This window comes from Balaenoptera borealis, assembly GCF_965194805.1.
Source record: "Balaenoptera borealis genome assembly, chromosome: 2".
Lineage (NCBI taxonomy): Eukaryota > Metazoa > Chordata > Mammalia > Artiodactyla > Balaenopteridae > Balaenoptera > Balaenoptera borealis.
In genome coordinates, this window is record NC_138867.1 from 138272575 (window position 1) to 138299016 (window position 26442).

Consider the following 26442-nt stretch of genomic DNA (forward strand, 5'->3'; position numbering starts at 1 on the left):
CCACACAGTATTACTCTAAAGGGTCTGCATTTGCTCACCCAACCTCACCAAACCTCTCAGCCCCAAGAGTGTCCACCCTTATGCCTCAATCAGCTGTGGGTCTAGATATGGTCAATCCAGGTGGCATCACAGCCCTTGAACGAATTTTGTAAGAATTTCTCTCTCTTTCACTGTCTTTGTTTCACGGGTTTTTAAAAGTGATTGATTTTTATAAAGGGGTTTAGCTGCTTTTCACTGCTGTGTTTATGCCGCTTTACACCCACTTGACTCACTTACAGAGGGATATCAGTACATAGGTTTTAAGATTCTTACTAGTCAGATATATTCTTGGGCGGTGAATAGGGGGTTTTGAGTCCAGATCACTGAGCAAGGAGTACGTCTTGTCTATTACATATTGGGTTTATGGAACGGTCTCTGAGCTAATTTGAAACCCTTGTTTTAGGCATCACCCCACCTCACCTTTCCCGTTAAGCAGCCATAGTGTGTTTTCTAAACGTGTGACTCTGTTCTGTTTTGTAATTCAGTTCAAGGGTAGCGGTTTTTACATTCCCTCTATAAGTGATATCTTATGATAAGTGTCTTTTTCTGTGTGACTTATTTCACTTAGAATCGTCGTACCTAAATCCACTCATCATGCTGCTACTAGCCTTATGACGTTGATTTCATGGCTGAGTGATATTCCATTGTACAAAAGGACCACAACTTCTTTATCCATTTTTCTCTTTCCTGGGATATTTAAGGTGTAACGAAGTGGAGGTTCTTGTCAACAGAGCAGCCCTAAACTTTGGGGTGCCTGTGCCTTGCTGATTTTTAGTTTTCCCAATTTATACGCCCGTGAGTGGAAGTGCCCTATGCTCTCTAAGCTGAGTTTTTTCGATGTTTCAGGACACACCGTACACTTCTGCAGAGTGGCTGTTGGCAATTTACATCCCGCCCATCAGCGTAGCAAGGCTCCCGTTTCTCCATGGCCTGTCCTGCATTTCTGGTTTTGACACTTTATTCAGCATGGCCCTTTTGACCGATGGGAAGCGAGACTTCTTTGTAGCGCTGATTTGCCTTTCCAGGTTGCTTGGTTGGCCAAAAAGGGCGTATGCGTTTTTTCCTGAATATATTCAGGAAAAAACGCATACGCCCTTTTTGGCCAAGGGCATCATTGTCGAGGTTTTGCCGCTTTTCCCGTGCTTTAAAGGCGATTCGAATCTACCTCCTGAAATCTGTTTCCTGCAATTCTGCCTTGCTTTCAAATCCTCTCTGTTGTCTTCCGTCAATATATTTGTGGACGAGAGTTATCATTTATAACTCTGCAGGTTTGTGAATTGCAGTGCCCCTGAGCTCCATTTTTCAACTCGCTTTCTTGGGAGCTGGCCGCAAAAGCGCAGGATTGCTTCAGGCCCTATTCTGGTCCCGGGCGGCAGGCTGAGGCTGTGGTTAATTCTTCTTCCTGATGGGAAAATAGAGTGACCTGTGCCTGTCCCCACACCTAGAGCTAGTGTCTCATTGGTTCCCCCTCTTCCCGTTCATCCTCAGGACAAATTGCAACCTGTACGGAACAGGAGGTTAAAGGTGCTGATTCTCAAGGAGGGAGATTGCTAGTAAAGCGGCTGGAATGGCGAACCCGAGCACAAGGAGATGAGAAATGAGGTGCGTTTTAGAAACCTTTCCCGATCACACGATGTACCATCTTCTGGGATTCTCATGCATGTTTTCGATGTAGGAAGATGCCCTTGAACCTGGAGATTTGGGACCCATGGGATGGGTACCACGCAGTATTACTCTAAAGGGTCTGCATTTGCTCACCCAACCTCACCAAACCTCTCAGCCCCAAGAGTGTCCACCCTTATGCCTCAATCAGCTGTGGGTCTAGATATGGTCAATCCAGGTGGCATCACAGCCCTTGAACGAATTTTGTAAGAATTTCTCTGTCTTTCACTGTCTTTGTTTCACGGGTTTTTAAAAGTGATTGATTTTTATAAAGGGGTTTAGCTGCTTTTCACTGCTGTGTTTATGCCGCTTTACACCCACTTGACTCACTTACAGAGGGATATCAGTACATAGGTTTTAAGATTCTTACTAGTCAGATATATTCTTGGGCGGTGAATAGGGGGTTTTGAGTCCAGATCACTGAGCAAGGAGTACGTCTTGTCTATTACATATTGGGTTTATGGAACGGTCTCTGAGCTAATTTGAAACCCTTGTTTTAGGCATCACCCCACCTCACCTTTCCCGTTAAGCAGCCATAGTGTGTTTTCTAAACGTGTGACTCTGTTCTGTTTTGTAATTCAGTTCAAGGGTAGCGGTTTTTACATTCCCTCTATAAGTGATATCTTAGGATAAGTGTCTTTTTCTGTGTGACTTATTTCACTTAGAATCGTCGTACCTAAATCCACTCATCATGCTGCTACTAGCCTTATGACGTTGATTTCATGGCTGAGTGATATTCCATTGTACAAAAGGACCACAACTTCTTTATCCATTTTTCTCTTTCCTGGGATATTTAAGGTGTAACGAAGTGGAGGTTCTTGTCAACAGAGCAGCCCTAAACTTTGGGGTGCCTGTGTCTTGCTGATTTTTAGTTTTCCCAATTTATACGCCCGTGAGTGGAAGTGCCCTATGCTCTCTAAGCTGAGTTTTTTCGATGTTTCAGGACACACCGTACACTTCTGCAGAGTGGCTGTTGGCAATTTACATCCCGCCCATCAGCGTAGCAAGGCTCCCGTTTCTCCATGGCCTGTCCTGCATTTCTGGTTTTGACACTTTATTCAGCATGGCCCTTTTGACCGATGGGAAGCGAGACTTCTTTGTAGCGCTGATTTGCCTTTCCAGGTTGCTTGGTTGGCCAAAAAGGGCGTATGCGTTTTTTCCTGAATATATTCAGGAAAAAACGCATACGCCCTTTTTAGCCAAGGGCATCATTGTCGAGGTTTTGCCGCTTTTCCCGTGCTTTAAAGGCGATTCGAATCTACCTCCTGAAATCTGTTTCCTGCAATTCTGCCTTGCTTTCAAATCCTCTCTGTTGTCTTCCGTCAATATATTTGTGGACGAGAGTTATCATTTATAACTCTGCAGGTTTGTGAATTGCAGTGCCCCTGAGCTCCATTTTTCAACTCGCTTTCTTGGGAGCTGGCCGCAAAAGCGCAGGATTGCTTCAGGCCCTATTCTGGTCCCGGGCGGCAGGCTGAGGCTGTGGTTAATTCTTCTTCCTGATGGGAAAATAGAGTGACCTGTGCCTGTCCCCACACCTAGAGCTAGTGTCTCATTGGTTCCCCCTCTTCCCGTTCATCCTCAGGACAAATTGCAACCTGTACGGAACAGGAGGTTAAAGGTGCTGATTCTCAAGGAGGGAGATTGCTAGTAAAGCGGCTGGAATGGCGAACCCGAGCACAAGGAGATGAGAAATGAGGTGCGTTTTAGAAACCTTTCCCGATCACACGATGTACCATCTTCTGGGATTCTCATGCATGTTTTCGATGTAGGAAGATGCCCTTGAACCTGGAGATTTGGGACCCATGGGATGGGTACCACGCAGTATTACTCTAAAGGGTCTGCATTTGCTCACCCAACCTCACCAAACCTCTCAGCCCCAAGAGTGTCCACCCTTATGCCTCAATCAGCTGTGGGTCTAGATATGGTCAATCCAGGTGGCATCACAGCCCTTGAACGAATTTTGTAAGAATTTCTCTCTCTTTCACTGTCTTTGTTTCACGGGTTTTTAAAAGTGATTGATTTTTATAAAGGGGTTTAGCTGCTTTTCACTGCTGTGTTTATGCCGCTTTACACCCACTTGACTCACTTACAGAGGGATATCAGTACATAGGTTTTAAGAGTCTTACTAGTCAGATATATTCTTGGGCGGTGAATAGGGGGTTTTGAGTCCAGATCACTGAGCAAAGAGTAGGTCTTGTCTATTACATATTGGGTTTATGGAACGGTCTCTGAGCTAATTTGAAACCCTTGTTTTAGGCATCACCCCACCTCACCTTACCCGTTAAGCAGCCATAGTGTGTTTTCTAAACGTGTGACTCTGTTCTGTTTTGTAATTCAGTTCAAGGGTAGCGGTTTTTACATTCCCTCTATAAGTGATATCTTATGATAAGTGTCTTTTTCTGTGTGACTTATTTCACTTAGAATCGTCGTACCTAAATCCACTCATCATGCTGCTACTAGCCTTATGACGTTGATTTCATGGCTGAGTGATATTCCATTGTACAAAAGGACCACAACTTCTTTATCCATTTTTCTCTTTCCTGGGATATTTAAGGTGTAATGAAGTGGAGGTTCTTGTCAACAGAGCAGCCCTAAACTTTGGGGTGCCTGTGCCTTGCTGATTTTTAGTTTTCCCAATTTATACGCCCGTGAGTGGAAGTGCCCTATGCTCTCTAAGCTGAGTTTTTTCGATGTTTCAGGACACACCGTACACTTCTGCAGAGTGGCTGTTGGCAATTTACATCCCGCCCATCAGCGTAGCAAGGCTCCCGTTTCTCCATGGCCTGTCCTGCATTTCTGGTTTTGACACTTTATTCAGCATGGCCCTTTTGACCGATGGGAAGCGAGACTTCTTTGTAGCGCTGATTTGCCTTTCCAGGTTGCTTGGTTGGCCAAAAAGGGCGTATGCGTTTTTTCCTGAATATATTCAGGAAAAAACGCATACGCCCTTTTTGGCCAAGGGCATCATTGTCGAGGTTTTGCCGCTTTTCCCGTGCTTTAAAGGCGATTCGAATCTACCTCCTGAAATCTGTTTCCTGCAATTCTGCCTTGCTTTCAAATCCTCTCTGTTGTCTTCCGTCAATATATTTGTGGACGAGAGTTATCATTTATAACTCTGCAGGTTTGTGAATTGCAGTGCCCCTGAGCTCCATTTTTCAACTCGCTTTCTTGGGAGCTGGCCGCAAAAGCGCAGGATTGCTTCAGGCCCTATTCTGGTCCCGGGCGGCAGGCTGAGGCTGTGGTTAATTCTTCTTCCTGATGGGAAAATAGAGTGACCTGTGCCTGTCCCCACACCTAGAGCTAGTGTCTCATTGGTTCCCCCTCTTCCCGTTCATCCTCAGGTCAAATTGCAACCTGTACGGAACAGGAGGTTAAAGGTGCTGATTCTCAAGGAGGGAGATTGCTAGTAAAGCGGCTGGAATGGCGAACCCGAGCACAAGGAGATGAGAAATGAGGTGCGTTTTAGAAACCTTTCCCGATCACACGATGTACCATCTTCTGGGATTCTCATGCATGTTTTCGATGTAGGAAGATGCCCTTGAACCTGGAGATTTGGGACCCATGGGATGGGTACCACGCAGTATTACTCTAAAGGGTCTGCATTTGCTCACCCAACCTCACCAAACCTCTCAGCCCCAAGAGTGTCCACCCTTATGCCTCAATCAGCTGTGGGTCTAGATATGGTCAATCCAGGTGGCATCACAGCCCTTGAACGAATTTTGTAAGAATTTCTCTCTCTTTCACTGTCTTTGTTTCACGGGTTTTTAAAAGTGATTGATTTTTATAAAGGGGTTTAGCTGCTTTTCACTGCTGTGTTTATGCCGCTTTACACCCACTTGACTCACTTACAGAGGGATATCAGTACATAGGTTTTAAGATTCTTACTAGTCAGATATATTCTTGGGCGGTGAATAGGGGGTTTTGAGTCCAGATCACTGAGCAAGGAGTACGTCTTGTCTATTACATATTGGGTTTATGGAACGGTCTCTGAGCTAATTTGAAACCCTTGTTTTAGGCATCACCCCACCTCACCTTTCCCGTTAAGCAGCCATAGTGTGTTTTCTAAACGTGTGACTCTGTTCTGTTTTGTAATTCAGTTCAAGGGTAGCGGTTTTTACATTCCCTCTATAAGTGATATCTTAGGATAAGTGTCTTTTTCTGTGTGACTTATTTCACTTAGAATCGTCGTACCTAAATCCACTCATCATGCTGCTACTAGCCTTATGACGTTGATTTCATGGCTGAGTGATATTCCATTGTACAAAAGGACCACAACTTCTTTATCCATTTTTCTCTTTCCTGGGATATTTAAGGTGTAACGAAGTGGAGGTTCTTGTCAACAGAGCAGCCCTAAACTTTGGGGTGCCTGTGTCTTGCTGATTTTTAGTTTTCCCAATTTATACGCCCGTGAGTGGAAGTGCCCTATGCTCTCTAAGCTGAGTTTTTTCGATGTTTCAGGACACACCGTACACTTCTGCAGAGTGGCTGTTGGCAATTTACATCCCGCCCATCAGCGTAGCAAGGCTCCCGTTTCTCCATGGCCTGTCCTGCATTTCTGGTTTTGACACTTTATTCAGCATGGCCCTTTTGACCGATGGGAAGCGAGACTTCTTTGTAGCGCTGATTTGCCTTTCCAGGTTGCTTGGTTGGCCAAAAAGGGCGTATGCGTTTTTTCCTGAATATATTCAGGAAAAAACGCATACGCCCTTTTTAGCCAAGGGCATCATTGTCGAGGTTTTGCCGCTTTTCCCGTGCTTTAAAGGCGATTCGAATCTACCTCCTGAAATCTGTTTCCTGCAATTCTGCCTTGCTTTCAAATCCTCTCTGTTGTCTTCCGTCAATATATTTGTGGACGAGAGTTATCATTTATAACTCTGCAGGTTTGTGAATTGCAGTGCCCCTGAGCTCCATTTTTCAACTCGCTTTCTTGGGAGCTGGCCGCAAAAGCGCAGGATTGCTTCAGGCCCTATTCTGGTCCCGGGCGGCAGGCTGAGGCTGTGGTTAATTCTTCTTCCTGATGGGAAAATAGAGTGACCTGTGCCTGTCCCCACACCTAGAGCTAGTGTCTCATTGGTTCCCCCTCTTCCCGTTCATCCTCAGGACAAATTGCAACCTGTACGGAACAGGAGGTTAAAGGTGCTGATTCTCAAGGAGGGAGATTGCTAGTAAAGCGGCTGGAATGGCGAACCCGAGCACAAGGAGATGAGAAATGAGGTGCGTTTTAGAAACCTTTCCCGATCACACGATGTACCATCTTCTGGGATTCTCATGCATGTTTTCGATGTAGGAAGATGCCCTTGAACCTGGAGATTTGGGACCCATGGGATGGGTACCACACAGTATTACTCTAAAGGGTCTGCATTTGCTCACCCAACCTCACCAAACCTCTCAGCCCCAAGAGTGTCCACCCTTATGCCTCAATCAGCTGTGGGTCTAGATATGGTCAATCCAGGTGGCATCACAGCCCTTGAACGAATTTTGTAAGAATTTCTCTCTCTTTCACTGTCTTTGTTTCACGGGTTTTTAAAAGTGATTGATTTTTATAAAGGGGTTTAGCTGCTTTTCACTGCTGTGTTTATGCCGCTTTACACCCACTTGACTCACTTACAGAGGGATATCAGTACATAGGTTTTAAGATTCTTACTAGTCAGATATATTCTTGGGCGGTGAATAGGGGGTTTTGAGTCCAGATCACTGAGCAAGGAGTACGTCTTGTCTATTACATATTGGGTTTATGGAACGGTCTCTGAGCTAATTTGAAACCCTTGTTTTAGGCATCACCCCACCTCACCTTTCCCGTTAAGCAGCCATAGTGTGTTTTCTAAACGTGTGACTCTGTTCTGTTTTGTAATTCAGTTCAAGGGTAGCGGTTTTTACATTCCCTCTATAAGTGATATCTTATGATAAGTGTCTTTTTCTGTGTGACTTATTTCATTTAGAATCGTCGTACCTAAATCCACTCATCATGCTGCTACTAGCCTTATGACGTTGATTTCATGGCTGAGTGATATTCCATTGTACAAAAGGACCACAACTTCTTTATCCATTTTTCTCTTTCCTGGGATATTTAAGGTGTAACGAAGTGGAGGTTCTTGTCCACAGAGCAGCCCTAAACTTTGGGGTGCCTGTGTCTTGCTGATTTTTAGTTTTCCCAATTTATACGCCCGTGAGTGGAAGTGCCCTATGCTCTCTAAGCTGAGTTTTTTCGATGTTTCAGGACACACCGTACACTTCTGCAGAGTGGCTGTTGGCAATTTACATCCCGCCCATCAGCGTAGCAAGGCTCCCGTTTCTCCATGGCCTGTCCTGCATTTCTGGTTTTGACACTTTATTCAGCATGGCCCTTTTGACCGATGGGAAGCGAGACTTCTTTGTAGCGCTGATTTGCCTTTCCAGGTTGCTTGGTTGGCCAAAAAGGGCGTATGCGTTTTTTCCTGAATATATTCAGGAAAAAACGCATACGCCCTTTTTAGCCAAGGGCATCATTGTCGAGGTTTTGCCGCTTTTCCCGTGCTTTAAAGGCGATTCGAATCTACCTCCTGAAATCTGTTTCCTGCAATTCTGCCTTGCTTTCAAATCCTCTCTGTTGTCTTCCGTCAATATATTTGTGGACGAGAGTTATCATTTATAACTCTGCAGGTTTGTGAATTGCAGTGCCCCTGAGCTCCATTTTTCAACTCGCTTTCTTGGGAGCTGGCCGCAAAAGCGCAGGATTGCTTCAGGCCCTATTCTGGTCCCGGGCGGCAGGCTGAGGCTGTGGTTAATTCTTCTTCCTGATGGGAAAATAGAGTGACCTGTGCCTGTCCCCACACCTAGAGCTAGTGTCTCATTGGTTCCCCCTCTTCCCGTTCATCCTCAGGACAAATTGCAACCTGTACGGAACAGGAGGTTAAAGGTGCTGATTCTCAAGGAGGGAGATTGCTAGTAAAGCGGCTGGAATGGCGAACCCGAGCACAAGGAGATGAGAAATGAGGTGCGTTTTAGAAACCTTTCCCGATCACACGATGTACCATCTTCTGGGATTCTCATGCATGTTTTCGATGTAGGAAGATGCCCTTGAACCTGGAGATTTGGGACCCATGGGATGGGTACCACGCAGTATTACTCTAAAGGGTCTGCATTTGCTCACCCAACCTCACCAAACCTCTCAGCCCCAAGAGTGTCCACCCTTATGCCTCAATCAGCTGTGGGTCTAGATATGGTCAATCCAGGTGGCATCACAGCCCTTGAACGAATTTTGTAAGAATTTCTCTCTCTTTCACTGTCTTTGTTTCACGGGTTTTTAAAAGTGATTGATTTTTATAAAGGGGTTTAGCTGCTTTTCACTGCTGTGTTTATGCCGCTTTACACCCACTTGACTCACTTACAGAGGGATATCAGTACATAGGTTTTAAGAGTCTTACTAGTCAGATATATTCTTGGGCGGTGAATAGGGGGTTTTGAGTCCAGATCACTGAGCAAGGAGTAGGTCTTGTCTATTACATATTGGGTTTATGGAACGGTCTCTGAGCTAATTTGAAACCCTTGTTTTAGGCATCACCCCACCTCACCTTTCCCGTTAAGCAGCCATAGTGTGTTTTCTAAACGTGTGACTCTGTTCTGTTTTGTAATTCAGTTCAAGGGTAGCGGTTTTTACATTCCCTCTATAAGTGATATCTTATGATAAGTGTCTTTTTCTGTGTGACTTATTTCACTTAGAATCGTCGTACCTAAATCCACTCATCATGCTGCTACTAGCCTTATGACGTTGATTTCATGACTGAGTGATATTCCATTGTACAAAAGGACCACAACTTCTTTATCCATTTTTCTCTTTCCTGGGATATTTAAGGTGTAACGAAGTGGAGGTTCTTGTCAACAGAGCAGCCCTAAACTTTGGGGTGCCTGTGCCTTGCTGATTTTTAGTTTTCCCAATTTATACGCCCGTGAGTGGAAGTGCCCTATGCTCTCTAAGCTGAGTTTTTTCGATGTTTCAGGACACACCGTACACTTCTGCAGAGTGGCTGTTGGCAATTTACATCCCGCCCATCAGCGTAGCAAGGCTCCCGTTTCTCCATGGCCTGTCCTGCATTTCTGGTTTTGACACTTTATTCAGCATGGCCCTTTTGACCGATGGGAAGCGAGACTTCTTTGTAGCGCTGATTTGCCTTTCCAGGTTGCTTGGTTGGCCAAAAAGGGCGTATGCGTTTTTTCCTGAATATATTCAGGAAAAAACGCATACGCCCTTTTTGGCCAAGGGCATCATTGTCGAGGTTTTGCCGCTTTTCCCGTGCTTTAAAGGCGATTCGAATCTACCTCCTGAAATCCGTTTCCTGCAATTCTGCCTTGCTTTCAAATCCTCTCTGTTGTCTTCCGTCAATATATTTGTGGACGAGAGTTATCATTTATAACTCTGCAGGTTTGTGAATTGCAGTGCCCCTGAGCTCCATTTTTCAACTCGCTTTCTTGGGAGCTGGCCGCAAAAGCGCAGGATTGCTTCAGGCCCTATTCTGGTCCCGGGCGGCAGGCTGAGGCTGTGGTTAATTCTTCTTCCTGATGGGAAAATAGAGTGACCTGTGCCTGTCCCCACACCTAGAGCTAGTGTCTCATTGGTTCCCCCTCTTCCCGTTCATCCTCAGGACAAATTGCAACCTGTACGGAACAGGAGGTTAAAGGTGCTGATTCTCAAGGAGGGAGATTGCTAGTAAAGCGGCTGGAATGGCGAACCCGAGCACAAGGAGATGAGAAATGAGGTGCGTTTTAGAAACCTTTCCCGATCACACGATGTACCATCTTCTGGGATTCTCATGCATGTTTTCGATGTAGGAAGATGCCCTTGAACCTGGAGATTTGGGACCCATGGGATGGGTACCACGCAGTATTACTCTAAAGGGTCTGCATTTGCTCACCCAACCTCACCAAACCTCTCAGCCCCAAGAGTGTCCACCCTTATGCCTCAATCAGCTGTGGGTCTAGATATGGTCAATCCAGGTGGCATCACAGCCCTTGAACGAATTTTGTAAGAATTTCTCTCTCTTTCACTGTCTTTGTTTCACGGGTTTTTAAAAGTGATTGATTTTTATAAAGGGGTTTAGCTGCTTTTCACTGCTGTGTTTATGCCGCTTTACACCCACTTGACTCACTTACAGAGGGATATCAGTACATAGGTTTTAAGATTCTTACTAGTCAGATATATTCTTGGGCGGTGAATAGGGGGTTTTGAGTCCAGATCACTGAGCAAGGAGTACGTCTTGTCTATTACATATTGGGTTTATGGAACGGTCTCTGAGCTAATTTGAAACCCTTGTTTTAGGCATCACCCCACCTCACCTTTCCCGTTAAGCAGCCATAGTGTGTTTTCTAAACGTGTGACTCTGTTCTGTTTTGTAATTCAGTTCAAGGGTAGCGGTTTTTACATTCCCTCTATAAGTGATATCTTATGATAAGTGTCTTTTTCTGTGTGACTTATTTCACTTAGAATCGTCGTACCTAAATCCACTCATCATGCTGCTACTAGCCTTATGACGTTGATTTCATGGCTGAGTGATATTCCATTGTACAAAAGGACCACAACTTCTTTATCCATTTTTCTCTTTCCTGGGATATTTAAGGTGTAACGAAGTGGAGGTTCTTGTCAACAGAGCAGCCCTAAACTTTGGGGTGCCTGTGCCTTGCTGATTTTTAGTTTTCCCAATTTATACGCCCGTGAGTGGAAGTGCCCTATGCTCTCTAAGCTGAGTTTTTTCGATGTTTCAGGACACACCGTACACTTCTGCAGAGTGGCTGTTGGCAATTTACATCCCGCCCATCAGCGTAGCAAGGCTCCCGTTTCTCCATGGCCTGTCCTGCATTTCTGGTTTTGACACTTTATTCAGCATGGCCCTTTTGACCGATGGGAAGCGAGACTTCTTTGTAGCGCTGATTTGCCTTTCCAGGTTGCTTGGTTGGCCAAAAAGGGCGTATGCGTTTTTTCCTGAATATATTCAGGAAAAAACGCATACGCCCTTTTTGGCCAAGGGCATCATTGTCGAGGTTTTGCCGCTTTTCCCGTGCTTTAAAGGCGATTCGAATCTACCTCCTGAAATCTGTTTCCTGCAATTCTGCCTTGCTTTCAAATCCTCTCTGTTGTCTTCCGTCAATATATTTGTGGACGAGAGTTATCATTTATAACTCTGCAGGTTTGTGAATTGCAGTGCCCCTGAGCTCCATTTTTCAACTCGCTTTCTTGGGAGCTGGCCGCAAAAGCGCAGGATTGCTTCAGGCCCTATTCTGGTCCCGGGCGGCAGGCTGAGGCTGTGGTTAATTCTTCTTCCTGATGGGAAAATAGAGTGACCTGTGCCTGTCCCCACACCTAGAGCTAGTGTCTCATTGGTTCCCCCTCTTCCCGTTCATCCTCAGGACAAATTGCAACCTGTACGGAACAGGAGGTTAAAGGTGCTGATTCTCAAGGAGGGAGATTGCTAGTAAAGCGGCTGGAATGGCGAACCCGAGCACAAGGAGATGAGAAATGAGGTGCGTTTTAGAAACCTTTCCCGATCACACGATGTACCATCTTCTGGGATTCTCATGCATGTTTTCGATGTAGGAAGATGCCCTTGAACCTGGAGATTTGGGACCCATGGGATGGGTACCACGCAGTATTACTCTAAAGGGTCTGCATTTGCTCACCCAACCTCACCAAACCTCTCAGCCCCAAGAGTGTCCACCCTTATGCCTCAATCAGCTGTGGGTCTAGATATGGTCAATCCAGGTGGCATCACAGCCCTTGAACGAATTTTGTAAGAATTTCTCTCTCTTTCACTGTCTTTGTTTCACGGGTTTTTAAAAGTGATTGATTTTTATAAAGGGGTTTAGCTGCTTTTCACTGCTGTGTTTATGCCGCTTTACACCCACTTGACTCACTTACAGAGGGATATCAGTACATAGGTTTTAAGATTCTTACTAGTCAGATATATTCTTGGGCGGTGAATAGGGGGTTTTGAGTCCAGATCACTGAGCAAGGAGTACGTCTTGTCTATTACATATTGGGTTTATGGAACGGTCTCTGAGCTAATTTGAAACCCTTGTTTTAGGCATCACCCCACCTCACCTTTCCCGTTAAGCAGCCATAGTGTGTTTTCTAAACGTGTGACTCTGTTCTGTTTTGTAATTCAGTTCAAGGGTAGCGGTTTTTACATTCCCTCTATAAGTGATATCTTATGATAAGTGTCGTTTTCTGTGTGGCTTATTTCACTTAGAATCGTCGTACCTAAATCCACTCATCATGCTGCTACTAGCCTTATGACGTTGATTTCATGGCTGAGTGATATTCCATTGTACAAAAGGACCACAACTTCTTTATCCATTTTTCTCTTTCCTGGGATATTTAAGGTGTAACGAAGTGGAGGTTCTTGTCAACAGAGCAGCCCTAAACTTTGGGGTGCCTGTGCCTTGCTGATTTTTAGTTTTCCCAATTTATACGCCCGTGAGTGGAAGTGCCCTATGCTCTCTAAGCTGAGTTTTTTCGATGTTTCAGGACACACCGTACACTTCTGCAGAGTGGCTGTTGGCAATTTACATCCCGCCCATCAGCGTAGCAAGGCTCCCGTTTCTCCATGGCCTGTCCTGCATTTCTGGTTTTGACACTTTATTCAGCATGGCCCTTTTGACCGATGGGAAGCGAGACTTCTTTGTAGCGCTGATTTGCCTTTCCAGGTTGCTTGGTTGGCCAAAAAGGGCGTATGCGTTTTTTCCTGAATATATTCAGGAAAAAACGCATACGCCCTTTTTGGCCAAGGGCATCATTGTCGAGGTTTTGCCGCTTTTCCCGTGCTTTAAAGGCGATTCGAATCTACCTCCTGAAATCTGTTTCCTGCAATTCTGCCTTGCTTTCAAATCCTCTCTGTTGTCTTCCGTCAATATATTTGTGGACGAGAGTTATCATTTATAACTCTGCAGGTTTGTGAATTGCAGTGCCCCTGAGCTCCATTTTTCAACTCGCTTTCTTGGGAGCTGGCCGCAAAAGCGCAGGATTGCTTCAGGCCCTATTCTGGTCCCGGGCGGCAGGCTGAGCCTGTGGTTAATTCTTCTTCCTGATGGGAAAATAGAGTGACCTGTGCCTGTCCCCACACCTAGAGCTAGTGTCTCATTGGTTCCCCCTCTTCCCGTTCATCCTCAGGACAAATTGCAACCTGTACGGAACAGGAGGTTAAAGGTGCTGATTCTCAAGGAGGGAGATTGCTAGTAAAGCGGCTGGAATGGCGAACCCGAGCACAAGGAGATGAGAAATGAGGTGCGTTTTAGAAACCTTTCCCGATCACACGATGTACCATCTTCTGGGATTCTCATGCATGTTTTCGATGTAGGAAGATGCCCTTGAACCTGGAGATTTGGGACCCATGGGATGGGTACCACGCAGTATTACTCTAAAGGGTCTGCATTTGCTCCCCCAACCTCACCAAACCTCTCAGCCCCAAGAGTGTCCACCCTTATGCCTCAATCAGCTGTGGGTCTAGATATGGTCAATCCAGGTGGCATCACAGCCCTTGAACGAATTTTGTAAGAATTTCTCTCTCTTTCACTGTCTTTGTTTCACGGGTTTTTAAAAGTGATTGATTTTTATAAAGGGGTTTAGCTGCTTTTCACTGCTGTGTTTATGCCGCTTTACACCCACTTGACTCACTTACAGAGGGATATCAGTACATAGGTTTTAAGATTCTTACTAGTCAGATAGATATATTCTTGGGCGGTGAATAGGGGGTTTTGAGTCCAGATCACTGAGCAAGGAGTAGGTCTTGTCTATTACATATTGGGTTTATGGAACGGTCTCTGAGCTAATTTGAAACCCTTGTTTTAGGCATCACCCCACCTCACCTTTCCCGTTAAGCAGCCATAGTGTGTTTTCTAAACGTGTGACTCTGTTCTGTTTTGTAATTCAGTTCAAGGGTAGCGGTTTTTACATTCCCTCTATAAGTGATATCTTATGATAAGTGTCTTTTTCTGTGTGACTTATTTCACTTAGAATCGTCGTACCTAAATCCACTCATCATGCTGCTACTAGCCTTATGATGTTGATTTCATGACTGAGTGATATTCCATTGTACAAAAGGACCACAACTTCTTTATCCATTTTTCTCTTTCCTGGGATATTTAAGGTGTAACGAAGTGGAGGTTCTTGTCAACAGAGCAGCCCTAAACTTTGGGGTGCCTGTGCCTTGCTGATTTTTAGTTTTCCCAATTTATACGCCCGTGAGTGGAAGTGCCCTATGCTCTCTAAGCTGAGTTTTTTCGATGTTTCAGGACACACCGTACACTTCTGCAGAGTGGCTGTTGGCAATTTACATCCCGCCCATCAGCGTAGCAAGGCTCCCGTTTCTCCATGGCCTGTCCTGCATTTCTGGTTTTGACACTTTATTCAGCATGGCCCTTTTGACCGATGGGAAGCGAGACTTCTTTGTAGCGCTGATTTGCCTTTCCAGGTTGCTTGGTTGGCCAAAAAGGGCGTATGCGTTTTTTCCTGAATATATTCAGGAAAAAACGCATACGCCCTTTTTGGCCAAGGGCATCATTGTCGAGGTTTTGCCGCTTTTCCCGTGCTTTAAAGGCGATTCGAATCTACCTCCTGAAATCTGTTTCCTGCAATTCTGCCTTGCTTTCAAATCCTCTCTGTTGTCTTCCGTCAATATATTTGTGGACGAGAGTTATCATTTATAACTCTGCAGGTTTGTGAATTGCAGTGCCCCTGAGCTCCATTTTTCAACTCGCTTTCTTGGGAGCTGGCCGCAAAAGCGCAGGATTGCTTCAGGCCCTATTCTGGTCCCGGGCGGCAGGCTGAGGCTGTGGTTAATTCTTCTTCCTGATGGGAAAATAGAGTGACCTGTGCCTGTCCCCACACCTAGAGCTAGTGTCTCATTGGTTCCCCCTCTTCCCGTTCATCCTCAGGACAAATTGCAACCTGTACGGAACAGGAGGTTAAAGGTGCTGATTCTCAAGGAGGGAGATTGCTAGTAAAGCGGCTGGAATGGCGAACCCGAGCACAAGGAGATGAGAAATGAGGTGCGTTTTAGAAACCTTTCCCGATCACACGATGTACCATCTTCTGGGATTCTCATGCATGTTTTCGATGTAGGAAGATGCCCTTGAACCTGGAGATTTGGGACCCATGGGATGGGTACCACGCAGTATTACTCTAAAGGGTCTGCATTTGCTCACCCAACCTCACCAAACCTCTCAGCCCCAAGAGTGTCCACCCTTATGCCTCAATCAGCTGTGGGTCTAGATATGGTCAATCCAGGTGGCATCACAGCCCTTGAACGAATTTTGTAAGAATTTCTCTCTCTTTCACTGTCTTTGTTTCACGGGTTTTTAAAAGTGATTGATTTTTATAAAGGGGTTTAGCTGCTTTTCACTGCTGTGTTTATGCCGCTTTACACCCACTTGACTCACTTACAGAGGGATATCAGTACATAGGTTTTAAGATTCTTACTAGTCAGATAGATATATTCTTGGGCGGTGAATAGGGGGTTTTGAGTCCAGATCACTGAGCAAGGAGTAGGTCTTGTCTATTACATATTGGGTTTATGGAACGGTCTCTGAGCTAATTTGAAACCCTTGTTTTAGGCATCACCCCACCTCACCTTTCCCGTTAAGCAGCCATAGTGTGTTTTCTAAACGTGTGACTCTGTTCTGTTTTGTAATTCAGTTCAAGGGTAGCGGTTTTTACATTCCCTCTATAAGTGATATCTTATGATAAGTGTCTTTTTCTGTGTGACTTATTTCACTTAGAATCGTCGTACCTAAATCCACTCATCATGCTGCTACTAGCCTTATGACGTTGATTTCATGACTGAGTGATATTCCATTGTACAAAAGGACCACAACTTCTTTATCCATTTTTCTCTTTCCTGGGATATTTAAGGTGTAACGAAGTGGAGGTTCTTGTCAACAGAGCAGCCCTAAACTTTGGGGTGCCTGTGCCTTGCTGATTTTTAGTTTTCCCAATTTATACGCCCGTGAGTGGAAGTGCCCTATGCTCTCTAAGCTGAGTTTTTTCGATGTTTCAGGACACACCGTACACTTCTGCAGAGTGGCTGTTGGCAATTTACATCCCGCCCATCAGCGTAGCAAGGCTCCCGTTTCTCCATGGCCTGTCCTGCATTTCTGGTTTTGACACTTTATTCAGCATGGCCCTTTTGACCGATGGGAAGCGAGACTTCTTTGTAGCGCTGATTTGCCTTTCCAGGTTGCTTGGTTGGCCAAAAAGGGCGTATGCGTTTTTTCCTGAATATATTCAGGAAAAAACGCATACGCCCTTTTTGGCCAAGGGCATCATTGTCGAGGTTTTGCCGCTTTTCCCGTGCTTTAAAGGCGATTCGAATCTACCTCCTGAAATCTGTTTCCTGCAATTCTGCCTTGCTTTCAAATCCTCTCTGTTGTCTTCCGTCAATATATTTGTGGACGAGAGTTATCATTTATAACTCTGCAGGTTTGTGAATTGCAGTGCCCCTGAGCTCCATTTTTCAACTCGCTTTCTTGGGAGCTGGCCGCAAAAGCGCAGGATTGCTTCAGGCCCTATTCTGGTCCCGGGCGGCAGGCTGAGGCTGTGGTTAATTCTTCTTCCTGATGGGAAAATAGAGTGACCTGTGCCTGTCCCCACACCTAGAGCTAGTGTCTCATTGGTTCCCCCTCTTCCCGTTCATCCTCAGGACAAATTGCAACCTGTACGGAACAGGAGGTTAAAGGTGCTGATTCTCAAGGAGGGAGATTGCTAGTAAAGCGGCTGGAATGGCGAACCCGAGCACAAGGAGATGAGAAATGAGGTGCGTTTTAGAAACCTTTCCCGATCACACGATGTACCATCTTCTGGGATTCTCATGCATGTTTTCGATGTAGGAAGATGCCCTTGAACCTGGAGATTTGGGACCCATGGGATGGGTACCACGCAGTATTACTCTAAAGGGTCTGCATTTGCTCACCCAACCTCACCAAACCTCTCAGCCCCAAGAGTGTCCACCCTTATGCCTCAATCAGCTGTGGGTCTAGATATGGTCAATCCAGGTGGCATCACAGCCCTTGAACGAATTTTGTAAGAATTTCTCTCTCTTTCACTGTCTTTGTTTCACGGGTTTTTAAAAGTGATTGATTTTTATAAAGGGGTTTAGCTGCTTTTCACTGCTGTGTTTATGCCGCTTTACACCCACTTGACTCACTTACAGAGGGATATCAGTACATAGGTTTTAAGAGTCTTACTAGTCAGATATATTCTTGGGCGGTGAATAGGGGGTTTTGAGTCCAGATCACTGAGCAAGGAGTAGGTCTTGTCTATTACATATTGGGTTTATGGAACGGTCTCTGAGCTAATTTGAAACCCTTGTTTTAGGCATCACCCCACCTCACCTTTCCCGTTAAGCAGCCATAGTGTGTTTTCTAAACGTGTGACTCTGTTCTGTTTTGTAATTCAGTTCAAGGGTAGCGGTTTTTACATTCCCTCTATAAGTGATATCTTAGGATAAGTGTCTTTTTCTGTGTGACTTATTTCACTTAGAATCGTCGTACCTAAATCCACTCATCATGCTGCTACTAGCCTTATGACGTTGATTTCATGGCTGAGTGATATTCCATTGTACAAAAGGACCACAACTTCTTTATCCATTTTTCTCTTTCCTGGGATATTTAAGGTGTAACGAAGTGGAGGTTCTTGTCAACAGAGCAGCCCTAAACTTTGGGGTGCCTGTGTCTTGCTGATTTTTAGTTTTCCCAATTTATACGCCCGTGAGTGGAAGTGCCCTATGCTCTCTAAGCTGAGTTTTTTCGATGTTTCAGGACACACCGTACACTTCTGCAGAGTGGCTGTTGGCAATTTACATCCCGCCCATCAGCGTAGCAAGGCTCCCGTTTCTCCATGGCCTGTCCTGCATTTCTGGTTTTGACACTTTATTCAGCATGGCCCTTTTGACCGATGGGAAGCGAGACTTCTTTGTAGCGCTGATTTGCCTTTCCAGGTTGCTTGGTTGGCCAAAAAGGGCGTATGCGTTTTTTCCTGAATATATTCAGGAAAAAACGCATACGCCCTTTTTAGCCAAGGGCATCATTGTCGAGGTTTTGCCGCTTTTCCCGTGCTTTAAAGGCGATTCGAATCTACCTCCTGAAATCTGTTTCCTGCAATTCTGCCTTGCTTTCAAATCCTCTCTGTTGTCTTCCGTCAATATATTTGTGGACGAGAGTTATCATTTATAACTCTGCAGGTTTGTGAATTGCAGTGCCCCTGAGCTCCATTTTTCAACTCGCTTTCTTGGGAGCTGGCCGCAAAAGCGCAGGATTGCTTCAGGCCCTATTCTGGTCCCGGGCGGCAGGCTGAGGCTGTGGTTAATTCTTCTTCCTGATGGGAAAATAGAGTGACCTGTGCCTGTCCCCACACCTAGAGCTAGTGTCTCATTGGTTCCCCCTCTTCCCGTTCATCCTCAGGACAAATTGCAACCTGTACGGAACAGGAGGTTAAAGGTGCTGATTCTCAAGGAGGGAGATTGCTAGTAAAGCGGCTGGAATGGCGAACCCGAGCACAAGGAGATGAGAAATGAGGTGCGTTTTAGAAACCTTTCCCGATCACACGATGTACCATCTTCTGGGATTCTCATGCATGTTTTCGATGTAGGAAGATGCCCTTGAACCTGGAGATTTGGGACCCATGGGATGGGTACCACGCAGTATTACTCTAAAGGGTCTGCATTTGCTCACCCAACCTCACCAAACCTCTCAGCCCCAAGAGTGTCCACCCTTATGCCTCAATCAGCTGTGGGTCTAGATATGGTCAATCCAGGTGGCATCACAGCCCTTGAACGAATTTTGTAAGAATTTCTCTCTCTTTCACTGTCTTTGTTTCACGGGTTTTTAAAAGTGATTGATTTTTATAAAGGGGTTTAGCTGCTTTTCACTGCTGTGTTTATGCCGCTTTACACCCACTTGACTCACTTACAGAGGGATATCAGTACATAGGTTTTAAGATTCTTACTAGTCAGATATATTCTTGGGCGGTGAATAGGGGGTTTTGAGTCCAGATCACTGAGCAAGGAGTACGTCTTGTCTATTACATATTGGGTTTATGGAACGGTCTCTGAGCTAATTTGAAACCCTTGTTTTAGGCATCACCCCACCTCACCTTTCCCGTTAAGCAGCCATAGTGTGTTTTCTAAACGTGTGACTCTGTTCTGTTTTGTAATTCAGTTCAAGGGTAGCGGTTTTTACATTCCCTCTATAAGTGATATCTTAGGATAAGTGTCTTTTTCTGTGTGACTTATTTCACTTAGAATCGTCGTACCTAAATCCACTCATCATGCTGCTACTAGCCTTATGACGTTGATTTCATGGCTGAGTGATATTCCATTGTACAAAAGGACCACAACTTCTTTATCCATTTTTCTCTTTCCTGGGATATTTAAGGTGTAACGAAGTGGAGGTTCTTGTCAACAGAGCAGCCCTAAACTTTGGGGTGCCTGTGTCTTGCTGATTTTTAGTTTTCCCAATTTATACGCCCGTGAGTGGAAGTGCCCTATGCTCTCTAAGCTGAGTTTTTTCGATGTTTCAGGACACACCGTACACTTCTGCAGAGTGGCTGTTGGCAATTTACATCCCGCCCATCAGCGTAGCAAGGCTCCCGTTTCTCCATGGCCTGTCCTGCATTTCTGGTTTTGACACTTTATTCAGCATGGCCCTTTTGACCGATGGGAAGCGAGACTTCTTTGTAGCGCTGATTTGCCTTTCCAGGTTGCTTGGTTGGCCAAAAAGGGCGTATGCGTTTTTTCCTGAATATATTCAGGAAAAAACGCATACGCCCTTTTTAGCCAAGGGCATCATTGTCGAGGTTTTGCCGCTTTTCCCGTGCTTTAAAGGCGATTCGAATCTACCTCCTGAAATCTGTTTCCTGCAATTCTGCCTTGCTTTCAAATCCTCTCTGTTGTCTTCCGTCAATATATTTGTGGACGAGAGTTATCATTTATAACTCTGCAGGTTTGTGAATTGCAGTGCCCCTGAGCTCCATTTTTCAACTCGCTTTCTTGGGAGCTGGCCGCAAAAGCGCAGGATTGCTTCAGGCCCTATTCTGGTCCCGGGCGGCAGGCTGAGGCTGTGGTTAATTCTTCTTCCTGATGGGAAAATAGAGTGACCTGTGCCTGTCCCCACACCTAGAGCTAGTGTCTCATTGGTTCCCCCTCTTCCCGTTCATCCTCAGGACAAATTGCAACCTGTACGGAACAGGAGGTTAAAGGTGCTGATTCTCAAGGAGGGAGATTGCTAGTAAAGCGGCTGGAATGGCGAACCCGAGCACAAGGAGATGAGAAATGAGGTGCGTTTTAGAAACCTTTCCCGATCACACGATGTACCATCTTCTGGGATTCTCATGCATGTTTTCGATGTAGGAAGATGCCCTTGAACCTGGAGATTTGGGACCCATGGGATGGGTACCACGCAGTATTACTCTAAAGGGTCTGCATTTGCTCACCCAACCTCACCAAACCTCTCAGCCCCAAGAGTGTCCACCCTTATGCCTCAATCAGCTGTGGGTCTAGATATGGTCAATCCAGGTGGCATCACAGCCCTTGAACGAATTTTGTAAGAATTTCTCTCTCTTTCACTGTCTTTGTTTCACGGGTTTTTAAAAGTGATTGATTTTTATAAAGGGGTTTAGCTGCTTTTCACTGCTGTGTTTATGCCGCTTTACACCCACTTGACTCACTTACAGAGGGATATCAGTACATAGGTTTTAAGAGTCTTACTAGTCAGATATATTCTTGGGCGGTGAATAGGGGGTTTTGAGTCCAGATCACTGAGCAAAGAGTAGGTCTTGTCTATTACATATTGGGTTTATGGAACGGTCTCTGAGCTAATTTGAAACCCTTGTTTTAGGCATCACCCCACCTCACCTTACCCGTTAAGCAGCCATAGTGTGTTTTCTAAACGTGTGACTCTGTTCTGTTTTGTAATTCAGTTCAAGGGTAGCGGTTTTTACATTCCCTCTATAAGTGATATCTTATGATAAGTGTCTTTTTCTGTGTGACTTATTTCACTTAGAATCGTCGTACCTAAATCCACTCATCATGCTGCTACTAGCCTTATGACGTTGATTTCATGGCTGAGTGATATTCCATTGTACAAAAGGACCACAACTTCTTTATCCATTTTTCTCTTTCCTGGGATATTTAAGGTGTAATGAAGTGGAGGTTCTTGTCAACAGAGCAGCCCTAAACTTTGGGGTGCCTGTGCCTTGCTGATTTTTAGTTTTCCCAATTTATACGCCCGTGAGTGGAAGTGCCCTATGCTCTCTAAGCTGAGTTTTTTCGATGTTTCAGGACACACCGTACACTTCTGCAGAGTGGCTGTTGGCAATTTACATCCCGCCCATCAGCGTAGCAAGGCTCCCGTTTCTCCATGGCCTGTCCTGCATTTCTGGTTTTGACACTTTATTCAGCATGGCCCTTTTGACCGATGGGAAGCGAGACTTCTTTGTAGCGCTGATTTGCCTTTCCAGGTTGCTTGGTTGGCCAAAAAGGGCGTATGCGTTTTTTCCTGAATATATTCAGGAAAAAACGCATACGCCCTTTTTGGCCAAGGGCATCATTGTCGAGGTTTTGCCGCTTTTCCCGTGCTTTAAAGGCGATTCGAATCTACCTCCTGAAATCTGTTTCCTGCAATTCTGCCTTGCTTTCAAATCCTCTCTGTTGTCTTCCGTCAATATATTTGTGGACGAGAGTTATCATTTATAACTCTGCAGGTTTGTGAATTGCAGTGCCCCTGAGCTCCATTTTTCAACTCGCTTTCTTGGGAGCTGGCCGCAAAAGCGCAGGATTGCTTCAGGCCCTATTCTGGTCCCGGGCGGCAGGCTGAGGCTGTGGTTAATTCTTCTTCCTGATGGGAAAATAGAGTGACCTGTGCCTGTCCCCACACCTAGAGCTAGTGTCTCATTGGTTCCCCCTCTTCCCGTTCATCCTCAGGACAAATTGCAACCTGTATGGAACAGGAGGTTAAAGGTGCTGATTCTCAAGGAGGGAGATTGCTAGTAAAGCGGCTGGAATGGCGAACCCGAGCACAAGGAGATGAGAAATGAGGTGCGTTTTAGAAACCTTTCCCGATCACACGATGTACCATCTTCTGGGATTCTCATGCATGTTTTCGATGTAGGAAGATGCCCTTGAACCTGGAGATTTGGGACCCATGGGATGGGTACCACGCAGTATTACTCTAAAGGGTCTGCATTTGCTCACCCAACCTCACCAAACCTCTCAGCCCCAAGAGTGTCCACCCTTATGCCTCAATCAGCTGTGGGTCTAGATATGGTCAATCCAGGTGGCATCACAGCCCTTGAACGAATTTTGTAAGAATTTCTCTCTCTTTCACTGTCTTTGTTTCACGGGTTTTTAAAAGTGATTGATTTTTATAAAGGGGTTTAGCTGCTTTTCACTGCTGTGTTTATGCCGCTTTACACCCACTTGACTCACTTACAGAGGGATATCAGTACATAGGTTTTAAGATTCTTACTAGTCAGATATATTCTTGGGCGGTGAATAGGGGGTTTTGAGTCCAGATCACTGAGCAAGGAGTACGTCTTGTCTATTACATATTGGGTTTATGGAACGGTCTCTGAGCTAATTTGAAACCCTTGTTTTAGGCATCACCCCACCTCACCTTTCCCGTTAAGCAGCCATAGTGTGTTTTCTAAACGTGTGACTCTGTTCTGTTTTGTAATTCAGTTCAAGGGTAGCGGTTTTTACATTCCCTCTATAAGTGATATCTTATGATAAGTGTCTTTTTCTGTGTGACTTATTTCACTTAGAATCGTCGTACCTAAATCCACTCATCATGCTGCTACTAGCCTTATGACGTTGATTTCATGGCTGAGTGATATTCCATTGTACAAAAGGACCACAACTTCTTTATCCATTTTTCTCTTTCCTGGGATATTTAAGGTGTAATGAAGTGGAGGTTCTTGTCAACAGAGCAGCCCTAAACTTTGGGGTGCCTGTGCCTTGCTGATTTTTAGTTTTCCCAATTTATACGCCCGTGAGTGGAAGTGCCCTATGCTCTCTAAGCTGAGTTTTTTCGATGTTTCAGGACACACCGTACACTTCTGCAGAGTGGCTGTTGGCAATTTACATCCCGCCCATCAGCGTAGCAAGGCTCCCGTTTCTCCATGGCCTGTCCTGCATTTCTGGTTTTGACACTTTATTCAGCATGGCCCTTTTGACCGATGGGAAGCGAGACTTCTTTGTAGCGCTGATTTGCCTTTCCAGGTTGCTTGGTTGGCCAAAAAGGGCGTATGCGTTTTTTCCTGAATATATTCAGGAAAAAACGCATACGCCCTTTTTGGCCAAGGGCATCATTGTCGAGGTTTTGCCGCTTTTCCCGTGCTTTAAAGGCGATTCGAATCTACCTCCTGAAATCTGTTTCCTGCAATTCTGCCTTGCTTTCAAATCCTCTCTGTTGTCTTCCGTCAATATATTTGTGGACGAGAGTTATCATTTATAACTCTGCAGGTTTGTGAATTGCAGTGCCCCTGAGCTCCATTTTTCAACTCGCTTTCTTGGGAGCTGGCCGCAAAAGCGCAGGATTGCTTCAGGCCCTATTCTGGTCCCGGGCGGCAGGCTGAGGCTGTGGTTAATTCTTCTTCCTGATGGGAAAATAGAGTGACCTGTGCCTGTCCCCACACCTAGAGCTAGTGTCTCATTGGTTCCCCCTCTTCCCGTTCATCCTCAGGACAAATTGCAACCTGTATGGAACAGGAGGTTAAAGGTGCTGATTCTCAAGGAGGGAGATTGCTAGTAAAGCGGCTGGAATGGCGAACCCGAGCACAAGGAGATGAGAAATGAGGTGCGTTTTAGAAACCTTTCCCGATCACACGATGTACCATCTTCTGGGATTCTCATGCATGTTTTCGATGTAGGAAGATGCCCTTGAACCTGGAGATTTGGGACCCATGGGATGGGTACCACGCAGTATTACTCTAAAGGGTCTGCATTTGCTCACCCAACCTCACCAAACCTCTCAGCCCCAAGAGTGTCCACCCTTATGCCTCAATCAGCTGTGGGTCTAGATATGGTCAATCCAGGTGGCATCACAGCCCTTGAACGAATTTTGTAAGAATTTCTCTCTCTTTCACTGTCTTTGTTTCACGGGTTTTTAAAAGTGATTGATTTTTATAAAGGGGTTTAGCTGCTTTTCACTGCTGTGTTTATGCCGCTTTACACCCACTTGACTCACTTACAGAGGGATATCAGTACATAGGTTTTAAGATTCTTACTAGTCAGATATATTCTTGGGCGGTGAATAGGGGGTTTTGAGTCCAGATCACTGAGCAAGGAGTACGTCTTGTCTATTACATATTGGGTTTATGGAACGGTCTCTGAGCTAATTTGAAACCCTTGTTTTAGGCATCACCCCACCTCACCTTTCCCGTTAAGCAGCCATAGTGTGTTTTCTAAACGTGTGACTCTGTTCTGTTTTGTAATTCAGTTCAAGGGTAGCGGTTTTTACATTCCCTCTATAAGTGATATCTTATGATAAGTGTCTTTTTCTGTGTGACTTATTTCACTTAGAATCGTCGTACCTAAATCCACTCATCATGCTGCTACTAGCCTTATGACGTTGATTTCATGGCTGAGTGATATTCCATTGTACAAAAGGACCACAACTTCTTTATCCATTTTTCTCTTTCCTGGGATATTTAAGGTGTAACGAAGTGGAGGTTCTTGTCAACAGAGCAGCCCTAAACTTTGGGGTGCCTGTGCCTTGCTGATTTTTAGTTTTCCCAATTTATACGCCCGTGAGTGGAAGTGCCCTATGCTCTCTAAGCTGAGTTTTTTCGATGTTTCAGGACACACCGTACACTTCTGCAGAGTGGCTGTTGGCAATTTACATCCCGCCCATCAGCGTAGCAAGGCTCCCGTTTCTCCATGGCCTGTCCTGCATTTCTGGTTTTGACACTTTATTCAGCATGGCCCTTTTGACCGATGGGAAGCGAGACTTCTTTGTAGCGCTGATTTGCCTTTCCAGGTTGCTTGGTTGGCCAAAAAGGGCGTATGCGTTTTTTCCTGAATATATTCAGGAAAAAACGCATACGCCCTTTTTGGCCAAGGGCATCATTGTCGAGGTTTTGCCGCTTTTCCCGTGCTTTAAAGGCGATTCGAATCTACCTCCTGAAATCTGTTTCCTGCAATTCTGCCTTGCTTTCAAATCCTCTCTGTTGTCTTCCGTCAATATATTTGTGGACGAGAGTTATCATTTATAACTCTGCAGGTTTGTGAATTGCAGTGCCCCTGAGCTCCATTTTTCAACTCGCTTTCTTGGGAGCTGGCCGCAAAAGCGCAGGATTGCTTCAGGCCCTATTCTGGTCCCGGGCGGCAGGCTGAGGCTGTGGTTAATTCTTCTTCCTGATGGGAAAATAGAGTGACCTGTGCCTGTCCCCACACCTAGAGCTAGTGTCTCATTGGTTCCCCCTCTTCCCGTTCATCCTCAGGACAAATTGCAACCTGTACGGAACAGGAGGTTAAAGGTGCTGATTCTCAAGGAGGGAGATTGCTAGTAAAGCGGCTGGAATGGCGAACCCGAGCACAAGGAGATGAGAAATGAGGTGCGTTTTAGAAACCTTTCCCGATCACACGATGTACCATCTTCTGGGATTCTCATGCATGTTTTCGATGTAGGAAGATGCCCTTGAACCTGGAGATTTGGGACCCATGGGATGGGTACCACACAGTATTACTCTAAAGGGTCTGCATTTGCTCACCCAACCTCACC